Below are 12,810 nucleotides of genomic sequence, written 5' to 3'. Positions count from 1 at the left end.
AAATTCATCTGAAACCCAAAGTCATCTGAGACCCCAAACTTCTGAACCAATAGTCACCAACAGGATCACAAGTCACCAACAAGTCACCAACGAGTCACCAACTGTACCTGTAATAATGATCATTCCCTCCCCACTCACGGGTGTCATCTAGGCCAGGGTAAGGTCGAGAGAAACGCAGCATAAATAACCTTTCGCAGAATATCATCATATACACACCCGAAGTATGTAACGATAATATCCCACCAGGGTCTGAACTGCTCGTGATATCAATGTTCCGCTAAGTGGCGCAATAGCACCCGCTTCCCATGAATCACTCTATTCCTAAGTATCCTAGATTTCACTCATGGCCTGGGTATTGGGCCTTTTACCTCATGTAACTCCCACCCCAACAGAGAGAAACAGACAACCAGCCAGGTGAACAGATGAATATGAATGCAAACATTAATGCAAACAATAAATGCAAACAGTAAATGCAAATATATACAAATGAATGCAATAAATACAACAGCAAACAGCAACCAAAACCCTAACCTAGAGAGCGCTAGGAGAGACTCGCTTAGGGAAGATGGACCAGCAAGAGGTCAACTTCTCTTCTACGTCCCCAGCAGAGTCGCCAGCTGTCGCATCACGCGAAAAACCGGCGGGAAAACAAGAACAACAGAGCCGCCACCGTGCGTTATTTATCCCAAAAGAGGGAAAGGAAACGCTCAGAGTAAACCTGGGAAAAGACATGGTCTCGCGACCAGAGAGAATGGGATCGGGAGTCGGTTATGCGAAGGGAAGGTATTAGCACCCCTACGCATCCGTCGTACTCGACGGGATCCACGCACAATAGGAAGGAAAATGGTTGCTAAAAACGCTGCTCACACACACACACTGGCTGAAAGAGACACAAGAAAACAGACAAGACTGACTCGGCAGGATATCGCATCCTGGGCCTACTTAGTCTATCAGGCATAGACATCAGAGTCGAAGTAGTTCGGACTGGGGAAACGACACATGCTCGCTAGGATATCGCATCCTATGCATACGTATCTCCTCGGACGAGAGAAGAATCAGAGCATTCGTAGCTCGGCTGACACACGCACAAACAAACACTGGCAAAGGCAAACGTGGAGCCCGAATGCCAATCACTGGACTTACATCAGCATCCGAACCAAAACACACACAAAGAGGCAAACGTGGAGCCTGAATGCCAATCACTGGACTTACATCAGCATCCGAACCAACAAACCCACACTGGAACCCAAATGCCACTCGATGGACTTACATCAGCTTCCAAGCACACAACAACACACACAGAGGGGTTGAAGACAAAAGGGTTGAAAAAGAAAAAGGGCGAACACGCGAACTAATAGGGAGACTAGAGCTCGAGCCTAATAGTTGCCACGCAAACAAAAAGAGACGCTGAGACGTCAGAAGGAACACAAAGGTTGAAAGGACAAACTAATAGGGAGACTAGAGCTCGAGCCTAATAGTTGCCAAAACACACACAAAAAAAAGAACAAAAAAGGCGCCCGGAGAGATCAGCTCATCTCCTGCCTACGTACCTCATCTGGTATGAGGATCAGGGCGACGTAGTTCCCCTACGGAGGGATAAAGGACTAGCCTAACCAGATAACAGAGGGAGACACAACTAGGGAGACTACGACTCGAGCCTAGATGTTATCATGCAAAATCATCCCTAAGTTAAGGTTTCTAGCTAACTTGCACAGGGAGCAAGCCTATCCTAAATATGACTTGCACAGGAAGCAAGCCACACCTAACTTGCACAGGAAGCAAGCTAAACTAAACCTGACTTGCACAGGAAGCAAGCTAAAGCAAACACACAAGCACAAGTAGCACACACTATATGCAAGCAATGGGCTCAAACAAGGTTAGGTTTTAGTCGAGGGGTCATATCAACCTCAACAAACAAACCTCTGGAACTGGGTAGTGTTAGCTCTTAACCTTGCCATTGAGGGGCTAAGGTGAAGCAGATGAAAGGTGAGTGAAGATGAGACTTCACAGCTCTTATCTCTGGCCTGGGAGAGCTTAAGACAAGAATGTGTGGGTTCAGAAAGTGGGAACCCTTCTACACATTTAAAACTGACTCAACCGTACAATTGTACAAGATCTTGGGTTTGTATCTGCAATGCATCAACACAGTGGTGTGAGCAAAGCAGATGACACACAGAATAGCAGGGGATAGATTGCATATCCCTTGAGTTCTGCCAATTGCCTCTTCACTTAGGAGGTCTTTGACTCTATACAAGGACAAATGTAGACAGTCACAAACATTGCCTCTTAAGGAGGACTTCAGACAGTTGCCTGGCCAAGTAACAGGCCAGGTCTTCCAGACTACATGAAGAAAAAGGGATTATACCTCAAAGCAAGTTGCTATTAAAGCTAAGCAAAGCAAGTTCAAAGAACTAAGCAACTAATGGTACCTGAAATAGTCAAACAGATCAGTACACAATTCAAAAGTTAAAGCAACAGGAAGTAGGAATCAACAGTCAAAACAAACAGACAAATGTGCAAAGCACAAAGCTCAAGGCATATGAGCCAAGCAACCTACAAAACAAAGAGGTTAGCTCATGATAATCAAATGAACTCAATCAAATTGTAGTGATCTCTTTGAAGCATTTGTAGCTTAACCTGAAAACATGAACTCAAACATAAGCCACAGGACCACTAGGACAAGCCTATGGTCAAAAATGAATGAGAAAGCCAAAACAGCAAGCAATGTCCAATCAAAATCAAATTCAAACATTTAGGAAGCAAACCCAATTGGTTTCATGTTCATATCATGCATCATCATCATTTCATAAGCAAAAGAAGTCAAAGCATGGCAAATGAGAGCTCATAGAAGTCAACAACAAGACTTAACTCAAAACCAATCATAATCAATTCCAAAAATCATCAAATAAATCATGATCAATCCTAACACATAGCATGGTAAGCATGTCAAATTTCATCTTATTTGGACAAGTGGAAGGCAGTCAATGAAAATCAGAAAGTCAAAGCAATTTTGAACATGCTCAAAGAAGTCAACCAAACATGCATCAAATTGAAAAATTCATAAATCAGAGATGGCATATGATAAATGAATGGGACTAAAACCATGGCAAAGCTTAGGATGTCTAGTTATCTCATGTAAAATTTCATGTCCATCTAATAAAGTATGAGCATTTCACAAAACAAATGGGCACATGCATCATATAAGGTCAACATTTTGGTTAAACAGGGGAGAAAATCTCAAAGAAATGGAAAATGCCATAAACAAATCCACAAAAAATCATATGCAAACTAGACATACAAGAGTAGGTTCATGCAAAAATTCAGATCAATTGGAGGTCAAGAAGCATGGTATCAAAAATCATCAAGTTACACATCAATGGTGTGACACAAATTGTCACACCCTACTTCAAGAATTCACAACTCACAATCCAGATAAGATAAATTCACAAACTCTACATCAAAATAAACATGAATGTGTCTAGTTTGTGCTCAAAAAGTTTCAAGTCCATAGGATAAGTCATGACTATTTCACAAAGGTTTTGGTGGAATGTGCAAGAAATGGATACATGAACAAAACCCTAGCACCATTTAAAAAACCAAACATCCAAAAATCTTGGAAAAAACATGATAAAAAAGTAGAGATCAAGCAAAGTATGATGCAAAAAATTTCATGAAATTTGGAATTAAAATGGATGAGTTATGAATTTTGTAAGTTGTTGAATCAAAATGAAATAAATATTGAACAAATAAAATGAATTAATGGATTTATTTAAATAAAATGGGACGGAATGGCATAATTGTAATTCTGGGCTTCACTAAACCAAACGCAGCCGTTTAGGGCACGGCCAGGAAATAACGTGATTGGCTGTTGGCTACAGTGCCATGCCATGCACGTGAGAAAGAAAGAAAATCTGGAAAATGATTCAAGAACAGCCTAGGGTTTATGCACAGTACAACAACATTCATCCCAAAATCGATTCATCCAAAAAAATTTCCAGAAATCTCAATTGGATACACAGAAATGATCAGCAAAGCATGACTAACATGAATCTATCATCAATTTTCACTAAAACACAGTATAACTCATGAATCGAGCAAAAATGCATTTCATCTTCAAACTTAAAAACAACATATCTCCTAAACTACTCAACCAAATCATGTGATTCGAAGCTTAATGTACTCAGGAACAAGAGATCTACAAAGTACATATCATGGTTTTGAGAAATTAGAGATTCGTGTTCTTACTTGTTTTTGAAGAAAGTAGTGGAACAGTGGTTGTTTTGATGTTATGAGCTCAAACAGATGCAGACTCATGCTCCAAATGATGAATGGTGAAGATGCTTGGGCTTGAAACAACTTGGTTTGCTTCAATCGCACTTTGCCATTGATGATGCTTTGGAAAAACAGTCCATGGAAACGAGCTTACAGTTGGAGAATGATGGTGGAAACAAGCTCACAATGCTGTTTAGATGATGGAGCAACAAAGGCGAGGTCGGGTTCTTTGGAGTTTTTGGCAGAAAAATGCAAAAGTGGAAAAATGGTGTTTGAGAGAAAAATGATTTTCTGTTTGTAAATGGTGGCTGCTAGGGTTTCTTTCAGAGAGAAAATGATGAATATATACTCTGTTCAATGGTACTTAATCAAGGTTCATGAAAAAGTGGAATGGAGTTGGTGAAAAGTGTCCTTTTGCCAATTTTCAAGCAAGTTGGTGATGGGTGTGTGTACTGCACGAAAATGGGCCTTGAACATGTCCAAAATATGATTTCTGAACATATTTGATTGGTAGAATTGGTTGGAAGTGGTTAATTTTGAAACTCATTTTTCAACCTCACTTGAAATTAATTCATGCAAGTCCAAAAATGCCATTTTGATTGGTAATGTTTTGGTGAATGATGGTTGCATATTTGGAAAGAGGGGATCAAATGTGACTTGTAGGAAAAAACCCCACCCAATTTGGCCAAATGGTTTGAGAGATATGGCCTTTTGAAGTTCAAAAATTTTGGAGAATGAATTGATCATAACTTGCCAACCATACATGGAAATTGAGTGTTCTTGGACTTTCTGGAAATGGGAGAACAAGATCTTCAACTTTCATGTTGGGCAAAAATTCATTTGAAGCTTGTATCATGATGTAAGTTTGGGATCAAGAAGTTTCCATTTTTGGCAAGTTTCAATTACAGGTCCAGTTTCTATTTTTGGAAATTTCTGATTTGGCTTCAAATTCTTCCATGATGGTGTTTGACATGATATATGAGGCCTATTTGGACATGAATGAGCCCTCTCAAACCAAATCCAACCATCAAAACCATAAAATCAGACACAGTTGACCAAGTTTGACTTTTTAGGGTTTCTGGCAAACTGTGCATTGACTGATGACTTCTGAACATCCAATCCTTGACCAAAATACTTCAAATGGATCCCCAAGTCATGTGAACATGTTGGACCAACCCTAAGGCCTTGTTTCAATGAAAATTGCACTTGCTTGCTTGACTGACTGATCTCCTGACCAGTTTGACCTAATTCTTCTGACTGGCTTGCACTTGAGGCAAAGGGACAATGCAATGCTATGCAGTGGACCATGTTAATGCTATGACCTAATAATGAAAATGTATGTACAATGATAGGTGCAAATTTGAGGTGCTACAAAGTTCAACCGGTTCAGACTATGATTTGTGAGATTTGTAGTGGACCACACCTTGCCATGCATTGTGTTGCAACCGCAGAACAAGTGCAAGCTATAGATTACCTGAGACAGTATAACCCCTACTCAAATACGTATAATCCGGGGTGGAAAAATCATCCTAATTTCGCTTGGAAAGATCAGCAAGGTAATATTCAGAAGTAAGGACCTCCACAACAACAACCACCTTACCAACCACAATATCAATCGCAACAGCAACCTTATCAGCAACAAGTACCGAAGAAAGCGGATTGGGAGATTGCTATAGAGAAGATGGCGACTCAGAATATGCAATTTCAGGAAGAAACCAGGAATAATCAGAAGAGCACCAATGCATCCATTAAAAATCTGGAGATTCAATTGGGTCAGATAGCACAACAGATAACAAATTTTCAAACACCGGGCGCATTACCTAGTGCAACAGTGACAAATCCGAGGGAGCACCATAATGTGAGTGCGGTAACAACAAGAAGCGGAAGATCTGTTGAAGATTGTAAGAAGAAGGATGAAGAAGAAGATCAGTTGCTTGAAGTGGACCTGGAAATCTTAGAAAACAAGACACCACCTGAGGAAGAAATTGTAATACCGCCGGTGGTACAAGAAAAGCTCCCTGAACCAAAACCCATCATTAAGCTTCTTTTCCCACAAAGAAACAAAAAGAAGAAGCAAGATGAGAAATTTTTTCAGAAATTCATGGAGTTGTTCAAGAAATTAGAAATCAATATTCCATTCTCTGAGGCACTCGAGCAGATGCCTATCTATGCGAAATTCATGAAAGACATCATCTCCAAGAAGCGCACCACTGACACTGATCCAGTTATACTAACTGAAACTTATAGTGCTATTCTACAGGGTATGAAGATTCTAGTGAAGAAGCCAGATAGAGGTTCTGTGACCATCCCGTGTACCATTGGAGATAGGTCCTTTAAAAGGGCGCTGATTGATTTGGGGGCTAGTGTTAACCTTATGCCTTTGTCTATTTACAGGAAGCTAGGAAATGGAAATGTTCAAGATACCAGAATGACACTTCAATTTGCTGACCACTCAGTGAAGAGACCTTTTGGGGTAGTTGAGGATGTTCTGGTCAAAGTTGATAAATTTGTTTTTCCTGTTGATTTTGTAATTTTGGAAATGCCAGAAGATGAAGAGATACCTCTGATTCTGGGCAGACCTTTCTTAGAAACAAGTAGATGCATGATAGACATGGAGGGAGGTACCTTGACCCTAAAGGTATATGATGAAGAGCTCAGAATTGATGTCTGAGATACTATGAAACATAAAGAGAATATGTGTACAAACCACTCCGTGGAAGTAATTAATCAAATTGTAACTAGCACAATTCAAAGAAAGTTTCCTGAATTACCGTTGGAAAGAGTTCTTAGTCTGTTGGTCAGAGAGATTGAGGAGAAGGATGATGAAAAAGAAAAAGAAGTGCTTGCTATGCTGAATACACAACCCCCTTGAAGGAAATCCAAACCACGCAGGTGGGAGGATCTGAGAGCTTCACCAGAATTAGAAGATGAAAAGGTACTGAAGAAACATAAAAGTGGTATTGGTTGGACTATTGAGGATTTAAAAGGGATTAGCCCCACAGTATGCATGCATAAGATACTGATGGAGGATAATCAGAAACCAATAGTACAACCACAAAGGAGGTTAAATCCAGCGATGAAAGAAGTGGTAAGGAAAGAGGTTGTAAAGTTGTTAGATTCGGGAATGATTTACCCCATTTCTGACAGCTCGTGGGTAAGTCCTGTGCATGTGGTACCAAAGAAAGGAGGAACCACAGTAGTTTTAAATGAGAAGAATGGCGACACCTTCAAGGTTAATGGTCAGAGGTTGAAACCATATAATCCCGGTGAAGGGGACCAATTGAAACTGTTAAACTCATCTAAGTATGAGGTGTCCCGTCGAGCCATGCGACGTTAAACGAAGCGCTGCTTGGGAGGCAACCCAAGGGAGGTTTGAAATTTCTTTGTGTATTTTTCTTTTTTGTTTATTCTGTTTTTATTTTCTGTTGCCTTGATGTAATCACCTATTATGGGTTGTCTCAATCTAATGAATTTGATTTTGTTTACATACATTTGCCTGTCTATTTCGTTAGATATGTGACTATGTCTGGCTAGTGGGTATCTTGATCACTTACACCAAAGACTTGGTTGTCATCTCATTCAGTCCCCTTGACTGTAGATGCTGTTGTTTATGATTGGACGCATTGGTTAAGATTAACATCAGAACCAAGAGCACAGGAGCTTTGAACTCAGAGGTATGATAGAACAAGTCAGCTTAACCCGTCATGGTGAGATCAGAAAAAGCCAAACACTTATCATCATATGAGAGATATCAGGTATGTCTTTATCAATCATGGTTTGCGTATGTTCTTTTTATTATTATTAGTTGTATGAATACACACACTGAGGCATATTTTTGTTTATCACCTAGAGCCTTTCGAGCCATCCCATCTATTATTATTATCCTTTGTTTAACCCTGTTGAGCCTGTTATTCATTTGTTTCTGATATACCTGTCCTTCTCAATCCATAACCTTGTAACTATCCTACCCTGTTCAGAGTATGTGAGGATTAATTTCATCTCTACGTTTCTATCTAAGTTTGGGGTTGCTGTTGGAATAGCAACCTTTTAGTTTGGGGTAGCTTTGCAGTAAGTGAATGTAGTAAAAAAAAACAAAAAACAAAAAAAAAAGAGAAAGAAAAGAAAAAGCGAAAAAATTATAAAAGAACAGCTTTTGAAAAATGCTACATTCACTATAGATAAAAGGAAAAGAGGAATACAAAACCCAACAGGAATAATAGGAAAAAAACGTAGTGAGAGAACGATTTCATGTACTCTGAACCAAAAACCTTTGTTCCATTTTCATACCCTACCTAAACCAAAGCCCCGTTACAACCCGAAAGACCTCAAAAAGTGTGTGTGATTGTACATGTTGATAGGATGAGAGAATTTATTCAAACTTCTGATTTGATATTGCATACTGTGATTTGAGCATGATAACACTTTAACCCAGAGAGGCTTGGTGAGAGTGTGATATGAGCTGACAGGTAAAGTGATATCTCTGAGGGAAAGAGTTTTTGGCTCGTTGGTTATGTGGAAAAATCAGAAAACCTTAGAAAACATCAAGAGGTCCAGTGCGAAAGATTTCAGCAGTATTGTGGCAAGAACTGTTTTACAGTAAGTTTGGGGTGACATGATCTATGATGGTGATAGAATGTTACTTGAGGACAAGCAACAAGCTAAGTTTGGGGTTGTGATCAGTCACCATTTATGCTAGGTATTTCACTATTTAACCGTAAATAAGTCAGGTAAACTGCGTAAACTTAAGCATTTTTGGTTAGATATAAGCTCAATTCTATAATATGGAGTGTGTTGTTACTTATGAGTTTCTTGAGGATATTTTACACTTTTGGGTATGTTAGCAGGTCAAAAAACTAGTTTGGAAGCTCAGGGAATCAAACGTCAGATGCGAAATTGAGCCAGAGCAAGAAAACGGAAGAAAAAATCAATTCTTGGAGAACCTACTGTCCATACGCGTATTGCCTTACATGATACGCGTATGGACCTTCCCAGTACGCGTAGCATACGCGTATGACCAGAGGGGTGGAAAATCAAGCAAAAAGACAAGCTTATGGTGATACGCGTATGGGAGTTAGCAATACGCGTATCAGATGCTGTCTTACGCACCATACGCGTATCAGACATAGCAATACGCGTATCATACACTGTCATACGTGCAATACGCGTATGGAACAGCTCAGTACGCGTATGAAGCCCAAAATCAGGAAAAGCCCAGTTGCATAGCTATTTACAGGCCAGAACATGATTTTGCGGGGGTTGGACAATTTTTGGAGAAAAAGGAGACGCGTTTGAGACCTGGAGACTCGACGATTATCAGAGGATTCATATGTTCAAGAGTTTTCCGACGATTGAAGATTAATTCCTCAAGAAATTCTGTAATGACAACAATGTTCATCTTTGTTTTTATTTCTATTATGAGTAGCTAAACCCCCCATTGCTAGGGGGGTGACCCTGATTCTGAATGTGACAGATTTTATGTTTATGAGTGCATTGACTATTTCTTCTTCTCCATTGATTTGTTCATATTACCGTTCTTTATGCTTTATTCGTCGGACCAACGAATGATGATTAATATGAATAATTTAAGCTGGACAGCAATTATTCATTGATCTGTATAAGAACTTTGGATAGTAAAAATAACCTAGGACTAGGGATTTTCTATCTGACCGGTAATTCTTGATATTCGAATGCTTGAGTATGAACTTAATTATTTATGGACATAGTAATTAGGTTACATAATCAAATGTCTTTTCACTAAGGAATTAGGAATAGATACCCTTGAGGACCGGAATTAATTGGACAGGATTATTGTCTAAGCCTTCATAAATTATATCTGTTACAGGAAGTTTCATTCACCGAACCCTAGCAATCTTCTCTCATTTGTCTCTCGTTCAACCTTTTTACTTGTTTTATTTATCTGCAATTGGTAGTATAATTACTCACAACACAAAAACCAAAGGCTTTTGTCTAATTGAAACAATCTATAAACTCTGTATTGTCAAGCAGTCCTTGAGATCGACAAACGGGGAATTTCCCTTTTATTACTACAGTGAGAAAAATAGTACACTTGCTATTTTCCCATCAATAGTCAACGGCCACTAGTATGTACTCATTTGAGAAAGAAGAGGGGAATGGGCCAACGAAATCAATACCCCAACAATCAAAAGCTTCTACTTCTAGCATGTTGGTTAGAGGCATTTCGTCCCGTTTTCCTATTCTTCCACTCCGTTGGCATGTATCACAACTCTTCGCATGTTCATGCGTATCTTTAAATAAAGATGGCCAATAAAAGCCCGATTGGAGCACTTTAGTGGCTGTTCTCAAACCGCTATAGTGACCTCCATACGGAGAGTTGTGACAGTGCCAAAGGATGTATCTTGACTCCTCAATTGTGACACACCTTCTCAAAATATTGTCAACACCTACTTTAAACAGATAAGGGTCATCCCACACATAATATTTCGCATCTGCTAAGAATTTCCTTCTTTGATTGCAAGTGAGGTCTTCCGGTGTTAAACCGGTTGCCTTGTAATTTGCAAAGTCGGCAAACCACGGCCTCACTTGAATCGCATACAGTTTTTCATCTGGAAATTCTTCTCTTACTTCCTCCTCTTTGCTTGTAACATCTACATTGACCAAGCGAGACAAATGATCTGCAACCAAATTCTCGGAACCTTTTTTATCCCGGATTTCCAAACCAAACTCTTGTAATAAGAGAATCCAACGAATTAATCTTTGTTTGGAATCCGGTTTGGTTAACAGATATTTAATCGCCGCATGGCCAGTGTAGACAACAAATTTAGATCCAATCAAGTAAGCTCTAAACTTTTCCAAAGCGTACACTATGGCTAGTAATTCTTTTTCTGTTGTCGCATAGTTAACTTGCGCCTCATTTAACACCTTACTAGCATAGTGAATAGCATGAAATTTTTTATCTCTTCTTTGACCCAACACCGCACCCACTGCATAATCACTTGCATCGCACATGAGTTCAAAATCAAGTTTCCAATTTGGTGCAACGATTATGGGTGCGGTTACTAGTTTTTCTTTTAAATCAAGGAAAGCTCTTAGACATGACTCATCGAAAAGAAAGTGTGTACCTTTGTTGAGCAAGTTGCTCAGTGGCTTTGCTATCTTTGAAAAGTCTTTGATGAATCTTCGGTAGAAGCCGGCATGTCCGAGAAAACTCCTTATTCCTTTTATATTTGTTGGAGGTGGTAGTTTCTCGATAACTTCCACCTTAGCTTTGTCAACTTCTAATCCTTCGGAGGATATCTTGTGACCGAGTACTACACCTTCGGTGACCATGAAGTTGCATTTTTCCCAATTGAGCACTAAGTTGGTCTCCACGCATCTTCCCAAAACCACATCAAGATGTTTTAAGCATAAATCAAAAAATGATCCATACACAGAGAAATCATCCATGAACACCTCAATGCATTCTTCTATTAAGTCCGAGAATATAGCTTGCATACACCGTTGAAATGTGGCAGGTGCATTACATAACCCAAAAGGCATTCTTCGGTAAGCAAAGATGCCAAAGGGACATGTAAAAGCTGTCTTCTCATGATTCGCTGGATTGACCGAAATTTGATTATACCCCGAGTACCCATCCAAGAAACAGTAGAAATTTTTGCTGGCTAACCTCTCCAACATTTGGTCCATGAAAGGTAGTGGGAAATGATCTTTCCTTGTAGCTTGGTTCAACCTTCTATAGTCAATACACATCCTCCACCCGGTTACCGTTCTTGTCGGAATAAACTCATTCTTATCATTTTTGATGACCGTCATGCCACCTTTCTTGGGAACTACTTGTACCGGACTCACCCATGCACTATCGAATATAGGATAAATCATTCCGGCTTCCAAGAGTTTGACAACTTCTTTCCGAACTACCTCTTTCATCGATGGATTTAGACGCCTTTGAGGTTGTGCAACAGGTTTGAAATTCTCCTCCATCATGATCTTATGCATACAATAGGCCGGACTAATACCCTTCAAGTCGGATAACACCCACCCTATTGCACCTTCATTCTTTTTCAGCACTTGAATCAATTTGTCTTCCTCTTTTGTGGACAAGGTGTTGCTTATAATCACCGGTTTAGTACATTCGTCACCAAGGAACACATACTTCAAGTGGGAAGGTAGCATTTTCAGCTCTAATTTTGGTTCTCCCGTTGTCTTTGTTGCATCTAAGTCTTCCTTTGTTTCTTCTTGATACGTAAGCTCGCCACAATATTCTAACTCATGCAACATTGCTTCAATCTCTTTTTCTTCATTTCCGGTCAACACATTATAAGCTCCGATAAGAGATCTTTCTAGAGGATTAGAAATATGAACTTGGTTTGCGACCGCCACTACTTCCTCTTCGATTGCATCAATTTGGAAGGAATCATGCTTGTCATTTGGATGCTTCATAGCTTCAAAAAGATTAAAGGTCACCTCTTCGTCTTGCACTCTCATCTTCATTAGTCCATCATCTATGTCAATCATCATCCGGGCTGTTTTCATGAATGGTCTTCCAAGAATTAGAGGAAC

The sequence above is a fragment of the Lathyrus oleraceus genome, chromosome 3 (assembly GCF_024323335.1).
Source record: "Lathyrus oleraceus cultivar Zhongwan6 chromosome 3, CAAS_Psat_ZW6_1.0, whole genome shotgun sequence".
In the NCBI taxonomy this organism is placed as follows: Eukaryota; Viridiplantae; Streptophyta; class Magnoliopsida; order Fabales; family Fabaceae; genus Lathyrus; species Lathyrus oleraceus.
This window is presented reverse-complemented; position numbering follows the sequence as displayed.